The sequence below is a fragment of the Protopterus annectens genome, chromosome 10.part0 (assembly GCF_019279795.1).
Source record: "Protopterus annectens isolate FY-2018-M chromosome 10.part0, PAN1.0, whole genome shotgun sequence".
Classification (NCBI taxonomy): Eukaryota; Metazoa; Chordata; order Ceratodontiformes; family Protopteridae; genus Protopterus; species Protopterus annectens.
In genome coordinates, this window is record NC_056744.1 from 765,391,065 (window position 1) to 765,406,480 (window position 15,416).

Here is a 15,416-nt window from a genome sequence, read left to right on the forward strand (position 1 = left end):
CTAACCCTGCCCTGCAAACAGTTGTGCAAACATTCCCACCCTTAATTCCAAAACTTTTAGTATAGTGAAAAGTTTAAGCATTAAAATCACAAATGCTCACTTACGTTACTCACACACATATTCAGTGTTCCTCCTTTCCACATCTCCAGCAGTTGAGAAAGAGTACTTTCGATGAATTTCTCAAGCACTTCACTTTCTTGATGAACTAACTGAAGTGAACCCATTTACATACGTTGGGGCCTGCTCGTATTTGGCAGGCCTGCAGTTATCTAAGTTTGCAGATGACTGTAAACCAGGTGTTGTTATGCGATCTTCTGCTGACTCACAATTGTTCCAACATGGGTTAGATCAATGCTAACAAACTGGTCCAATGACAATGAGTTCAAATGCGAAAAAATGCAGCATAGGTAATTTTGATAAACAAACTTTGTGATAGATCCCTCCAATTAGACACTGTTGTAAGAGGTCTAGGCATTACTGTTGATATCACCTGACAATCATATTTTTGCAGTAATTCAGAAAGCCTTCTACCTCGCTCATCTAATTTCCGAAGGCATCTTCCCTAGATCCAAAGAAGTCTTAATTCCCCTATACTCAATAAGATCCATTATTGAATATAATGCAAACTTTTGACATGTATTTGTCTAAATCACTCAACTTTAGAGACCTCAGAAATTCATAACTAAAAAAATCAGTGGTTTCAAAAATCTTAGTTTTCATAACAGACTTGGAGCCTTCTCTCTTTACTCAGTCTCTTTCCATGGAGATCTGTAAATTGTTTTTTTCTAGCCATAAAAAATCCAAACCTCAGTGACTTCCTATTTATTCACAGTGCAAAAGGCACATCAAATACCCAGTTAGGGGAACTAAATCTTCATCAAGGGATAAATGAGACATATCTGTATGATAGATGTATATCCCAGTGTATCCCTCCTCCTCTGGAACAAACTTTCCATACATTCCAGAGTAGCACCCTTGCCACCTTCAAGAAAAGCCTAGATAATTGGATGAGCAGCCTGAAATTCTCCCTGGCCTAGCTTGTCATGCCCTCCTTGAGAACTTTTGAGTGTGCTTTGGCTAGGCTTGCAATGGTCTGCACACTAATTGCCTAGTACAGACCTATGAACCTATATCTATCTACCGACAGATAGATATAGATATAGATTAAATATATTTATAGAGATATCCTATACAAAGCAGGTATACAAACAATATATTTTAATGTTTTGTCATGTTGAAACTTAATCCAAAGCCTGATAAAATAAAAAGTTAAGTTATGTAGTCACCATAACTATTCACCTGTGTTGTCTGTTTTAATTCTTCCTCAACATCTTGAATCCAACTCGGCCAATTTCTATAGATTCTTGGATCCAACTCTCATGTTCCTCCCTTTATCCATAATGCCCCTTACTTACCAGATTACCTCAGATTGAGTTTGCTGTTGCTAAATATGCCAGGGGGCATAAATACTTATAATAATAATCATAAATATAGCAACAAACAGGATAGAGACAAAGTAGGGGCTCAAACTAGGAAAAATGGTTCCCATATACTTTACTAGGTCACTCCCAAAGGATAGGGGGAAGGAGGGTGGGGAGTTGAGGAAGAATGAAAATGGATAACACAGACGCATAGTTATGGCGAGTATATAACTTAAATATCTGATGCTGTCATTTTCATTCATTCCTTAACATATGGGACAGAGTCCGCAGCTACGATAATCTTCAGTGGTCCTCATGGAAGGATATTTCGGAGAACCACGGAGCCTAAATTAGCCCTATTTCTAGATATCACCAACTTGTAATGAGCAATAAAAGTATGGGAATTGGACTAAGTAGCCACAGCACAAATATCAAATGATGTTCTGGTCCAAAAAGCAGACAATGTAGCCATGGATCTAGTTGAATGAGCCTTTGGAGATTTAGATAATGACAAACCTCTTAGAGAATATGCAAAGGAAATGCAATCTGTTATCCATTTAACTAAGGTAACTTTAGATACTGGTTTTCCCAATTTCTTTTTATCAAAGGAAACAAACAGTTTATCAGTTTTTCAAAATCCTTTAGTTTTATGGAGGTAAAAATGAAGTTGTCTATTTACATCTAAAAGATGTAGCATGTATTCTCCCTTACTGTTAAAGTTTGGAAAGAAGACGGGTAAACTTATTACTTGATTCATGTTTGACTTAGAAACAACTTTTAGCAAAAAGGAAGGGTTTGCATGTAATATCACTGTTTTGTGAAAAAACACATAAGGCCATTTTGAAGAGAGTGCTTGGAATTCAGAAACTCGCCTTGCTGACATAATTGCGACAAGAAATACTGTTTTACAAGACAGAAATTTCAGGTTTGACTTAGCCCAAGGTTCAAAGGAGGATTGAGTTAAAGTTTGTACCAAAACAATAAGATCCCAGGGTGGAACAGAGTGCCTTATTGGATGTTGAAGCAAAAGAGCACCCTTTAGAAAAGCATTACAAAGTTTAGATGAAAATGGGAAAGGCATTATGTCCTATGTAATAATTAGAGATGGCTGCAAGCTGAGTTTAACAATGGAGAAACTTGCATCATCCTGAAAAATTTAAGCCAGAAAATAAAATATAGCAAGAATTGGTGCTGTGAAGGGATCCAGTTTTCTTTGTTCTGCCTAAAATGAAAATCTCTTCCATTTACTCTTGTAAATCTTCCTGGTAGAAGGTTTTTGAGATGAGGATAAATCCGACAAACCTGAGAGAAAAGCCTGGACTGTCCAGCCATCACTGGAATCAGAGAAACCATGCAGTTAACTTGAGGCCTTCAATGTCCAGATGAATCCTTCCTAATGGGTGTGACAGGTGATCTGGACTGTCCAAGGTAGACACAGAAGATGAGACCATAGGAATGGGAACCACACCTGCTGAGGCCAGAAAGGAGAAATGAGGATTAGCTTGCTCTTCGACCATTGTGCTTTCTGAAGAAATTTAGGTATTAAGGGAAGGGGAAGATAAGCATACTGAAGACCAGAGGGTTCAAACATGTACTAGAGTATCTCTCAGGGACTCCCCCTGAGAGGGAATTAGGGCAAAGAACCTGCTGCATTTGTTGTTGAGGGGAGAGGCAAAGAAGTCACAGAAAGGTTGACCCCAGCAACAAAAAACATTTCTGTCACTACAAGATTGAGAGACCACTCATGAGGCATCAGGATGGATCTATTGAGCTTGTCGCCTAAGTCAATGGATTTCCCAAGAAGGTATGGTGCTACAAGAAAGTGGCTAAATGAGATCACCCACTGCCAAACTCTCATTGCTTCTCAGCAAAGAGGGTAAGATCTGCCCCCCCCCCTTGTTTGTTCATGTACCAAACCACTGACATATTGTCTGTCTGGATAACAATTGTACCTAGAGGGAGGGAGTTCTGAAAGGCCTGCAATGCTATTGTGACCTCTCATATCTAAAACATTGATAAGCAAATTGGTCTTTTCTGGGGACCACATACTCAGAACTGTCTATCCAAGAAATGCCCATCTACCCCACCCCAACTGGGAGGCGTCTGTGGTCAGCTTGACTGTCAGGGGAGGAAAGATAAATGGGTGTGCCTGACAAAGCTTGCTGGACTAGATCCACCAAAGCAGGGAATCCTTTCAGGCTCACAATATCTTTATAGGATACTTTAATGGGTGTAAAAGCATTGACCATTGTAGTAAGACAGTCCACTGGAGAATCCTCATGTGAAAGTGAGCAATGAGTAATAAGGTGATTGCTGCAGCCATCAAACCTAAGGCATAAAGAACCAGTCTCACAGAAGGATAGGGATGGTCTAGAATCTGTCTGACATGCAATCTTAAGGAATGAATTCTGCTCTAAGGTAAGAATGTGAACTGTCTGACTGTGTCCAGATGAGATCCTATAAACTCCAAGACTTGAACTGTTTGAAGTGGGGACTTGGAAAGATTTACAGTGATCCCTAAGAATGGACCCAATTGAAGTAACTAATCCCTAGCCTTCTCTTGGAGATGCCTGGTTGGTGCAGAAAGGATCCAGTCATCTAAATAAGGAAACACTTTGAATCCATAAAGTCTGAGATGAGCTGCCAGCACTGCCATGGATTTGGTGAACAGTCTGGGGGCTGTGGTAAGACTAAAGGGCAGGGCTCTGAACTGGTAATGACTGGCTCCCAGCTGAAAGCACGGATATCTTCAAGAGCACCTGTGTATTTTGATGTGATAGCATGCATCTTGAAGGTCTATAGAGCACATGCAGTTGTCCTTCTGTAAAAGAGGCAAAATGGACTGAGCCGTGATCATCTGGAACTTGGAGTTCTTCACAAATTGATTTAGATGACTGAGATCCAGAATAGGTCTCAGCTCCCCTGATTTCTTTGGCACTAAAAAGAACCTTGAGTAAATTCCGGATCTTGCTTGGCCTGGTGGGACCTTTTGGATGAGTCTCTTTTATAGCAGCTTTTGGATGTCTAATGCTGCTAACTCCCTTGACTGGGTGGAACATTAGGGAGATGTTTCTTTTACGTGGGGCTTTGTGAAAAGGGAATGAAGTATCCTCTGGATATGATCCTTTACACCCAAGAATCTCTTGTGATGGCTGTCCACACATCTGGGTGCAGGGAAAATGCCCTCCAACTGCATCTAGAGAAGAACAATCAGGCCACCTTTCAAGAGCTCTGAAAGGGCCTGTCTGAGAAAGAGTTTCAAGACCCAGACCCTTGGTTCTGCAGACCTCCTCTACTGTAAGGAAGGTGTATTCCATTATTATTTACTCCTCTGCCTCTGGGAGGAAAAATCCCCATGTGAGTCTTGAAAAGGTCCTTGAGATTTTCTGAACCAAACTTTCTTACCACTGTGCTGATTTCTAGAGAATGGTCTTTGTGGGGTAGAGAAATGGATTCCAACAGCAGACAAGGTCTTTCCATCTTTCTCACTGTGGGAAAGTGTGTCCTTAATGGTGGGCCCAAACAGGGAAGAGCCATCAAAAGGAGCATTGATGAAAGAGAATTTAAAGGGATCCACAAAATCACAGTCTCATCCAGGCATGTATGCTTATGGCTATGCCTGAACCAGTAGCCTGTGAGGAACCTTCAGCAATGGGAGATATTAACCTCATGGATACATTGGCTATAGATTGCAGAGTGGCCAGTTGTTATGAATAAGTTTTCTCTTCCTCTGCTGACATGGTCCCTGGGGTAAAGAGAGAGTTCCTTGACCAAGTCCCTCTGTAATCTAGTACAGTGTGCCAGGTAGTTGAGCAACTGTACGGCAAAAGTTACTAAAGCATAAAAGTGCTTTCCAAACCTGCCCAACACCCTAGACTCCCTGCTAGGGGGATGGACAGATGAACTCTGTTTGGCTAGTTCCTTTTTGCGTGGCTGCCGCCACAACCATAGCATCTACAGGAATAGCTATACTCCAGTACTGCCTGTCTTTAGGGGCTCCTAAAATCTTGTCTGGATGACAGGAGATAGGCTTCATGGAAACCAGTTCCTTCCATGCCCGACAAGAGACAAGGTCTTGAACATTATCTGCCGGGGGGGGGGTAACCCAAGACATATATGTGTCAGACACAAAGGTTTCCAAAAACACAGACTCCTCTTGGGAAGGGCTTTGGGAGGACCAACCATCTTTCTGGGGCAGGATCTCTAAAATGTCTCCAAAGGAGACATCCTCATGTGGGGACCTAGGAGACCCTTTCCCCTCAACAAAATAAGTGTCATTGGTTAAAGATACCTGAAGGGAATCTAAGGACTTCCTTTTGCACCTCCACTTCATGTTAACCTCTTCAATGGGGTGTTCTGAAGAGGTATCAGAAGAGACGGGGATATCCTGAACAGGAATTGTCTGGAAGCTCTTATGGGCTGGCTGTCCCTGTGGAGAAGGGTGATGGGACTTAAAGCTCAAATCCACTGGGGAATGGATATAGGATCTGAGGAAGTGAGAGTAGAAGATTCCCTGAGATGGCAGAACACCCTTTCCACTACCTCAAAGGCATAGTGTCTAGGAGAGGCAGTAACCAACCTCACTGGCGCCGAAGCTCTCAGCTCAGCCAGTTCTCCCCCCTCCCAAATCTCCCCTCTGAGGATGGAATCAGACCCATACTGTCCAATGCCAAGGTTCAAAGGGGAAGCGACAGCTCCAAAAACCTTGAAGTCAAAAGTCACCCCCCCTGGATCCAGCATCAATGCTTCAGCTCCAAGACTCATCCTGCTCAGTAGGGATGGGTGCCAATTGGGTCAGGGGAAGTCAGATCTGAAGATAAAGGTGGTGTCCTTGAATCTGACACTTCATCTCTTGGCACTCTCAGATCTGATGGCTCTGAAACTATACATCAGATCTGAGAAGGAGTTATAACAGGGTGAGAAGGTGGCTGAAGGCTCACAGATCTGATGGGAGATGGAGAAGGGAACACCCCCCATCTGGATTTGTGCTCTAAGAAATTTTCTCATTATGCTGTCCACATCTGCCTCAGAAAGACTATGGGAGGACCTGTGTGACTCTCATGGAGAAATGGAGACCTAAGTGTGGGAGAGAGAGGTCCCAGAGAAAATCTCAGGCTTCAGATCTGAAAAGAACTCACAACAAAGGTTGTTGGATCTGACACTTTTTGGATTTTAGAAGGTGGCTCTGAACTTGGAGCAGGAGAGTGCACCAGAAAATGCCTCCTGTGTTTCTTCAGCTCCGATGACTTATGCTTTTTAGCGGGGATTTGCGCTCCAGAAGTGGAAGCAATAGAGGATGAAGAAACTGGCAAAAGGCTCTTTAGAACCAACTTATTTCGTCTATCACTGATCACCCCTGAATTAAAGCCCATATAGATCTCTCACAATACCTGTAAGTGAGAAAGGCCTAAACAATATACACACTCCCCGTGGGCATTAAAATTGGGTATCGTATGCCCACACGAAGTGCAATTCTTAAAACCAGTTGGCTTGTCAGCCATACCAGTAACCAAACACTAACTAACAACAAGAAGAGAGAAACTCTACCAGAAGTTTTTTTTTTATTTATATTAGAAAGGAAAGATAAAGGAAAAGATTAATTACCAACAATGGTAGAGAAGAATACCTAATGGTAGAAGGAAGGCCTAATACTAACAATGGTACTAACAATGGTACAAAATGTTACCTAAACACAAAAACTGAAAGTAAGGAAGAGTAAAGGGAAGAAGGCTAAATAGAAATATATATTAAAGGTTAGAAAATAAAAGAAAAAATAAATTGTATCTACTCAGAAAACTAGCAAGGCACCCTAGAGCTTGAGAGAATGCAATCTCAACTGAATCATTAGGGTGGCAAATGAGATCTGAGGTAATCTGGCAAGTAAGGGAAATTATGGGCACAGGGAGGAGGTTGAGAGTCTAATTTGCTGACACTGGCCTTGACTTCAGAGAAGTAGATGCCAAAAAGAGCAGCACCAGCAATTTGCCTTGAGTGATTCCACTAGTGATTGGCTTTTTTATGGAGGTAGATTCCCCTAGCTTAACTACTTGGCTTCTATCTCTGAGCCAGCTAACTACTTATTGGATGAGATACGGGCTTATACCTAATTTTGTGAATTTTGGTGACCTTCTCAAAGAAGTCCATCAGGCTGAGTAGACTTGACCTGCCCTTGAGGAAATCAAACTGGGTAGATACAGAGTCTCAGGGTTTCCTATACCATTGTTTATCATTTCCATGATAATTCTTTCAATGGCTTTGCATGTGAGACAGGGTCTGTAGATGACCATCCCTTATGTAGAGGGATGATGGTCGCAGTCCTCTATTCGCTTGGTGGCAAACTAGGTATGCAGACATAAATTGGTTTAGTGACACCCATACTTATGGGGACATGACAAGATAAGTATTTGGGTGTATGGGATGAAAATGATTCTATCATGTCAGCTAAGGATATGTGAGAAGAGAATAAAAAGATTCTACAAAAATTGAAAAGCTGGATGCTTTTGATTCTGAATATGGATAGTAAGATAGAAGCAGTAAAAGTGTTTCTAAACCTTTTAGTTTTATTTATTAATCCTTTGTTATCAAGGTTCCTCTTTTCTGAGAAGACTCGAGTGGCATTTCTAGTAATGGGGGATTTTTGCCAGGACATCAGGGAATTTCTCCACCTCTTTTTAATAGGAGCTGAGAGATCTTTCACATCCACCTGAGCTACCACCAACTCAAGCAGATAGGATATTGGCTTAATGTCTCATCCAAATGATTACACACTCATGAGTACTAAACTGACCCATAGCAAGGTGGCTCTTCTCAAAATCTGAAGTGAACACATGCAAGTCTGTGTAGTTACTGATACTTTGTTTTAATGTATAACAAGTACTCCCTCCATGTTGAGGATTTGCACCTATCATGCATTCTGGCCTGATAGAAGCTACTGTGGCATTTCAACATTTACCAAAGACTGCATCACCTCTAGACTTATTCCCAGAAACCCACAAATTTAACTCATTAAATTCCAATTTACCCTAATAAAGCACTATTAACTTATAGCCTGCAACAATACACATTCTATGTCCACTGATCTGTCCACAACCTCTAGTTCCCATTTTTATATATGAGGTTGGGGTGTCACATAAACAGTGGCAAACATATAGCCAATGGTCACACTTCCAGGTGACCCCATAAAATTTATAAAATTATTTGAGGAACTACCTTTTACTAAAATGCCTTTATAATGAGAGATTTCAACTACCATTCAATAAACTGGAAAAACTAACCCTTCAAAGATGGGTATGCCCAGATATTTTTAGACTTAAACAATAAAAATTAAAATTCCATGGAACAAATATTTTACAAACCAGCTAAAGCACATAATATTCTTGACCTGGTCCTAAATAATTTAGCCAGTGCATGTATCATCCCTCAAGTTTCTCCATCCATGTTTAAGTCTGACCATAAAGATATAATCTTCTCTTTTCAAAATCTCTAAAACTCTGCAGTTAGTAATTCTAAATGTATCAATTTCAAAAGTATCAACCTCCTCAAACTCTATAGGAACCTTATGTGAGAAAACAAAGTTCATAGCCACTGAGATTTCAGAGGCATCTGCTCATCTGCTGTTTTGGAGTGCAAACAGATTTTGCAGTTCAGCTTCTCTTACAACCCAAAAGAACTTTTCACCTCATAATATGAGGCAGCAATACAGTTCTTTGCTGGTTAGGGTTCCTTTATTAGGTGTCACTGTCCAGAATGGTTCCATTGAACAAGGTGATGATCTGAATATGGTGCCTAAGGGCAGTCCATCAACAGACTCTGAGAACCACAGACCTGTATGTCTGACTAGTTTCATATACAAAGCCATGGAAAGAATTATCACGGATATGATTAATAATGACATAAGAAACCTTAAGACACTGGATCCAATCCAGTTTGGCTTTGTCAAAGGCAGATTATGCCTACTCAAACTGGTGGACTTCTTTGAAAAAGTCAAAGACAAAAGATGAGGGCAAAACAGTGCATACTGCCTACCTTGACATTGCTAAGGAATCTGATACAATACTCCACTCGGACATTATAAATAAAATCACAGAAATAGGCATTAACTCCTGTGTTATGCTCTGGATAGCCAGAAGGATCTCAGATAGGACCCATGAAGTTGGGATAGGGGAGGCCACCTCCATAAAGAGGCCGGTCATTAGTGAAGTCCCTCAAATCTCTGTGCTGGGCCCACTCCTTTTTGGCATCTACTTCTCAGAAGTCAAAGCCAATGTCAAAGGCTTCTGGCTGACCAAATTTTCAGATGACTGCAAAGTAGGAGCAGTCACATAATCCCTCCTAGGCACTAACATCCTACAGGAAGGATTGACACAGAAAAATGACTGGCGCTAAAGTTACAGCTTAAAAGTCAGTGCCAAGAAATGCATAATAGTACCATTTGGCAAATCATCCACTCTAGGAAAGTACCTCATTGATAGCACAACCCTATGAGTGGACTCAGGGATTTTGAGACATATGTAGAGAGTAACCTTGTTTTCGACCAACATGTGTATAAGATAGTAAGGAAATCATTCTATGTAGTTCAACTTATAAGCAAGGGCATGGCATCTAGGTCCAAGGAAGTCATCATTCCTCTGTATTTGGCCTTCATCAGACCCATCATTGAGAACAGCACTCCCTACAGTAGGCACCTGGCCAGGCACATACAACAATTGGAACATCAAAAGGTTCCTCATAAAAAGAATACAGGGTGTAAATAACATGTCCTATGCAGATCACTTCAAAGCTCTATCTCTATAATCGGTTTCCTAAAGACTGTTAAGAGGTAGTCTGTGCCTAGCATACAAGGCCTCATTGGATCCAGCTCTGATGGATCCTGTGCACATCTGCAAAACAAACAACATCAGAACTACTCTATCTAAGGACCTGGACTTTGTTTGCGATATAAATAGAACATGCTGGATAAACAGATATGCATATCAGAGAATTTTCCTCCTCTGGAACCGGCTTCCCATCCACTTAAAGCAGAGTTCTTACCTAACCATTTTCCAGCATAACCTGGACAAATGGATGGGACATCAGAAATTCACCCCAGGTCTAGCACCTATGTCTGTTATTAGCCTAGTATATACACATATAAACCTATCCAAATTCAGCTGTAAAATCACCAGCTGTTTTTTTACAAAGGAGTTCTATTTTCATACAAACAAGTGCCTAGAATTGGCTCCACCAGCTTAAATAACATCTATAGCAATAGGAAAAAAAAACTTCTTAACTCATTAACACCTACGTGGTGTAGAATGTCACACCTCTAGCAGCCTACACACATCTTGCATTCCAGAGCATTTATTGAAAAATAAACTTAAAAGCATAAGATAAACAAATGTAAATATTTTGTGAATAATAAAAGCTATTAAAACTGTACAAACAGCAATGTTATCCCTAAGAGGTACTCTTTACAGTGATAACAGTCAGGGCATTCTTTGTCTTTTCCATAAATACTATAATATGTTATAATGCACACAAACCCCAAATTATATTTTTTGTAAACTTTCAGAAACAAATGTTCATATCTTGAAATCTGTACAGCCTAGTCATAAATTGTTAGAATATTTTTGTTAACCAGACAAAAGCTTTCACAGGACAACACAAAATTCCTCTACAAGTGCATGTTTATTTAGATATTTAACAGAAATATGAAAAAAAAAGGTTATGCACTCACCATAATGTTCCATGTGTATTGTCCATCTTTGCCTTCATTCTTACTAGGTTGGGTTCAGATCAGATCCTCGGATCCGTCTCAGCCTTTATATTCAAGCTCGAGGTCTTTTGCCAGCTCATGGCTACACCCCATCCCAACATGCACTAGAAACCTTCCCCAGATCTTGTTTGGTCTTATAATAAAGTAAGAAAATATCACAGAAAGCAACTCCGAGTCAGATGAAGAAGGTCAGAGATTAAAGTAATCTAATTGTACAGACTCGGTCTTTCAGGAGTAAAAGGGGTTGGGGGAAAGAGGGTGGGATGTAAGAATGAAGGCGAAGGTGGACAACATACATGGAACGTTATGGTGAGTACATAACTTCCTATCTCGCCTTCATTCTTACTTGGTTGAGACAGCGTCCCTAGCACCATTTGTCTTGGGTGGCTCAAGGGAGAATATTCCTCAGAATCATGGAACCAAAAGAGGTCCTATTCCTGGAGGGCAATCCATTTTGAGACTTACATAGATGAATGTTATGCAATCTAAAAGCCATTTTGAAAGTGTTACCTTAGAGACCGGGGTACCTTTCTTTGAGACTGAAAAGGAAATAAATAGCTGATCAGATTTTCTGAATTCTTTAGATCTGTGTAAGTAAAAATGTAACTGTCTGTGCACATCCAGCTGATGTAACATATTCTGCCTTGTTTTTGTAATTTGGGAATAAGACTGGCAGCTCTATAGTTTGGTTCAAATTTGATTCTGAGCAAACGTTGGGCAAAAAGAAAGGGCTTGCTCATAAGGACACCCTGTCCCTGTGGAAGAGCAAGTATGGGGATTCTCAAAAACTTGAGTTCACAAGATGATGCTGGCTCAAAAGGGGGAAAAAATTAAATGAGATAGGATGAAATTTAAGTCCCATGTTGCTGGAGGGTCTCTTATAGGTGGTCTTAATAATAAAGTGCCTTTAAGAAAAACTTTGCATAGTCTATGAGACATAATGTTGAGGCCAGACTCACCTAGATGAAAACTGGAGATCGCTGCTAGCTGAACTCTAATGGTAGCTGCAGCTGCACCTTCATTGAATAGTTTAGCTAGGAATTCTAGAATGGAATTGACTGGGGCAGAAAATGGGTCAACGTGGTTATGAGAAGCCCATAAGAAGAATCTTTTCCATTTGCTTCTATATATCTTTCTTGCTGAAGCCTTACAAGAAGAAATTACGATGTGTTTGAATGATGAAGAGAGGTTAGGAAACCTGGCTATTGTTGGAATCGAAGCAGGGATGGATAGAGTGTTCCTGATGCATGAGTCAAAAGGTATGGAAATGGGTCCAGACTCCACGGCTCCCCCTGAAGATGAGGCCACAGGAAGGAGAACCAAATTTGACGAGGCTAGTATGGGACGAGGAGTATCAAGCCCATTCCCAAGCAATTCTTTCTGAAGTACTTTGGGTATTAGTAGAAAGGGGGAAAAAGCATAAAGGAGACCTGAGGGCCAACCCTGAACAAGTGCATCCCTTGGTGACTCCCCCAGAGGGGGGATAAAGGCAAAGTAGCTGCTGCATTTGGCATTCATGGATGTCAAAAAAAGGTTGCAACAAGGCTGGCCACATCTGCAGAAAATCTTTTCCACTACTTCCTGTTTTAGGGACCACTCATGAAGCATTAGAATTGTTCTGCTGAGTCTGTTTGCAATCATGTTGGATTTACCCGGGATGTGCATTGCTATCAGAAAACATTGGGAGGAGGTCACCCACCACCATTCTCTCAGGGCCCCTCGACAAAGGGGGTAAGATCTGGTTCCTCCTTGTTTGTTTATGTACCATACAACTGACATGTTGTCTGTTTGTATTGCAGTAGTTCTCAGCGGAAGAAAGTCCTGGAATGCTTGCAATGCTAGAAGCACCGCTCTCATCTCTAGGACATTGATTTGCAAGTGGGCCTCATGATCCTGCCAGGTGCCTTGGACTGTCTTTCCCAGATAATGCCCCCCACACCCTATCTGAGAGGTGTTTGTGCTCACTGTGGCCAGTGGTTGGGGAAGTACAAATGGTCGACCTAGAGTCACTTGAGTGGAGTAAAGCCACCAACGAAGGTCCTTCTTGCAAGTTTCTGTTATTGTTATCTTGTGGGACATCAGTAGTTCTTGCATCGACCACTGAGTGGACAGCAGCCACTGGAGAATTCTCATGTGCAGATGTACTAGGGGGATCAGAATTATTGCTGCTGCCATGATTCCCTGGACTTTTAGGAATGTCTTTTCTTGAACTTTTTTCTGTTAGAAGATATGAAATCTGGCGTCTCAGAACTTGAACTCTTTCTGGAGGGAGTCTGGCCGTCATGTCTGTTGAGTTTAATTCTACCCCTATGAATACCACATGCTGAGAATGCAATAAGGCAGATTTTTTTGTAGTTTATTGTAATTCCTAGGTGAGAGCAGAGATGTAAGGTTGTGTCTCTTGTTTGGGTCTATATCAGATAGTCAAAGTTCTGTAACTCCGAACACCTAATGGTTAAACCATTAAGTTCGAAGTTACAGAACTTTGACTACCGATAAAAAAAATAAAAATACAACGGACAAAAAAATAAATTGCTGTATGCAGAGGGGCAAGCCCCCCTGCACCCCCCACATTCCCTCACTACTTAAATATACCATTTCCGAGATTGCACCACATTGAAGTGAATGGAAACTTTTGCTTATGGAGATTTCCATTCACATGCTCAAACATTTACAAATTCGAACATATGGTCTCGACCATATGTGGATCGAACATGTAAAAGTTTGACTACATGATAGGAACCCTCTTGTTTTTATTAGTAGATGCTTGGTTGTGGCAGTTAGGAGCCAGTCATCCAAGTATGGAAACACCCGGAATCCTAGGCATCTCAAGTGAACCGCGACTACTGCCATACATTTGGTGAATACTCTGGGGGCTGTACTGAGGCCAAAGGGTGGAGCTCAAAATTGGTAGTGACTGGCTGCCAGCCAAAAGCGCAGGTGTCTCCTGGATTACCTATCCATTTTTATGTGGTAGCACGCATCCTGGAGGTCTATAGAGCACATCCAATTATCTTGTCCCAGAAAACGGAATATTGACTGCAGTGTTACCATCCAGAACTTGGACTTTCGTACTGATTTCTTTAAATTGCTGAGATGCAGAATTGGTCTCCAGTCCCTTGTTTTCTTTGGAACCAAAAAGAATCTTGAGTAAGTTCCAGATCCTATTTGGTCTGCGGCGACTGTTTGGATGACTTTTTTGTCTTGCAACTTTTGAATTTCTAAGGTTTCTTGTTCCCTTTGACTGGGTGGAATGTCCAGAACCTTTTTTATGTTTGGAACAGGGAAGGAAAAGGGTATGGTGTAACCTCTGGATAGGATTCTTTATACCTATTTGTCTTTTGTTATTTATTGCCACGCTTCTGGGTACAAAGATAAGCAGCCCCGACTGCCTCCAGAGAGGGACAGATGGGTCTCCATTCAGGAACACTGAAAGGGCTTACCAAAGAAAGAATCTCTGCCACCCTGATTCTGTGGACCCCCTCTGCCACATGGCCAGCATCTTCCATTACTACTTCCCTCTCTGCCCCTGGAAGAAGATTCACCACATGTGTCTTGAAAAGATCTCTGAGATTTTCGCAACCACATTTTGCCACTTCCTTTCTGACCTTTGGGATAAGGTCTGGTAGACATGGAAAATGGACTCCTATCATATCTCTCAACCTCTTAGAGCAAGTAATCTGGACAAAGCCAGATATAAAAGAGGGACAAATAGGGACAATTCTTAAATATTGCTCTTACAGACTTAGAAAGTTGATAGAATAACAGGTTTTGCATTAGCATGAATTTTCTGAAGGGTATGAAGTCTGAAACTCAAATGTCTGTCACTATTTTCTAACTTAAGTCTTTAATGATGTGCCACTAATTTGCCAGAAAAACACAATTTTATGAAAACCAGACCAAAGATATGAGATGAAAATCTAGACATTCTCCGAAAATCTGTACAGTTGAGAGGTATGACTCCTATATCAGACATAGTCTTTCCTTCCTGCTCACACCTGATTAATGTGTCCTTGCCTTTGGGCCCGAACAGAGATAAGCCATCAAATGAGGCATTCACAAAGGAAGATTTAAAGGGCTCTGCAAAGTCACACAAGTGCATCCAAGAATGTCTCCTTAATTCCAGAATCCGCTGCTCTACTTGTTCCATCCAGTGCATAAGAGATGAGTCTCATGGAGGTGTTGACAACTGAGTTTAAGGTAGAGAGCTGAGAGGACACTTTGTCTGAGATCTCTTCAGC

At 41.2% G+C, this 15,416-nt stretch overlaps 1 protein-coding gene across 1 annotated transcript in view; it reads right to left on the minus strand.

Moving 5' to 3' along the window:
* Nucleotides 1-15,416, minus strand: part of DNAI4 (dynein axonemal intermediate chain 4) — a 1,182,639-nt gene that overhangs the window by 1,051,037 nt on the left and 116,186 nt on the right. The window lies entirely within an intron of this gene.